General features: G+C 33.6%; 1 pseudogene; it reads left to right on the top strand.

Moving 5' to 3' along the window:
- The first annotated feature begins 1118 nt into the window (after window positions 1–1118).
- Window positions 1119–1272, top strand: part of LOC101566592 — a 10557-nt pseudogene continuing 10403 nt past the window's right edge.

Below are 1272 nucleotides of genomic sequence, written 5' to 3'. Positions count from 1 at the left end.
GGTTGGATGTGGCATGTGGTGCCGGAAATCGAACCACAGTCCCTGTGTTGCCTAAGCTTGCCTAAGCGGGCGCTTTAGTCTGCTGAGCTATCTCACAGGCCCCCAAGACACATTTTTAAGTAAATTTCCACTTAAGTCTCCATTTGATTTAGAAAATGATTCGAATATGAATATATGATAATCATAACTTAATGAAAATTTGGTTTACTGTATTCATATTTTAGTCAGTGATATTTTACTTACTACTATTGTATTAATAAAATTTTCTAATAACTTTTCCAGGATAACTGTTAGATGTGATTAAATGTTTCTTTAAAATCCCAAATTCTGTAGTAGAAGGTTCAAAATGAGCTTGAAGTCAGTGATTTGAACTTTTAAACTTCACAACTTACTGCAAAGATATAGTGATCAAAAGTATAAAAATACAGCACTAAAAATGTCGAACCACTTTCACTAAGTGAGGTTATACTCTAATCAGTCAATAAGTAAATAATATGTTTACAGACAAGGTAATTTCATAGCACTTGGTGTATTACGAAGGAAATAGGTCAGAAAAATAAACAGTACAAAATGAATTAAAGGCATATCTCTGTCGAAGCAGACTATTTTAATTCTGTATTTTCCAGAATAACTAGCAGGTTAAGCAATGGTTTTTTTTTCCTAACATTTGTGTAAAACATCACTAAAAATATTGTGCTTACATGTTTTGTTTTGTTTTGTTTTTGTTTTTGTTTTTGTTTTTTGGTGGAACCGGGTATTGAACTCAGGCCCTTGCGCTTGCCAGGGAAGCGCTTATTCCACTGAGCCATCTCCCCAGTCCCTGTGCTTACATGTTAATAAAAATGTACTGAGTTCCACTATTCAAGTAGTGCTAATTTTATATACTATTCAGTCGAGAAATTACAAAAATTAAAACAAACAAAAATACCAAAACCAAAAACTTCTCTTCGTCCAATTACTGCTTATGAGTTTGGAGTGTTTCATGAAATATCAGACTGAGGCCACTGATGTAATAGTCTGGAATCCCACACAACTCATTACAGTTTTGCATCCTTAATGAAACTTTGCCAATACGGGAATGCTTTTTAACATAAAGGAATAAAGGTGATGGGGCATAGATGACTCAACAGATCATTATACACACCGCCAAGGTGAGTCAAGCTTTAACTCAAGTTATTTGGGGAATCAATATTATTCTACAACAACAATTCCTTAGAAATAATGGAATAAAGTACACTTGATTCAGCAGCTAATAAACCACAATCTATGTTT

The sequence above is a fragment of the Octodon degus genome, unplaced genomic scaffold (genome assembly GCF_000260255.1).
Source record: "Octodon degus isolate 3935 unplaced genomic scaffold, OctDeg1.0 scaffold00004, whole genome shotgun sequence".
Taxonomy (NCBI): Eukaryota; Metazoa; Chordata; class Mammalia; order Rodentia; family Octodontidae; genus Octodon; species Octodon degus.
Note: the sequence above shows the minus strand (reverse complement) of the source record. Positions and strands in the feature narration are given on the sequence as shown.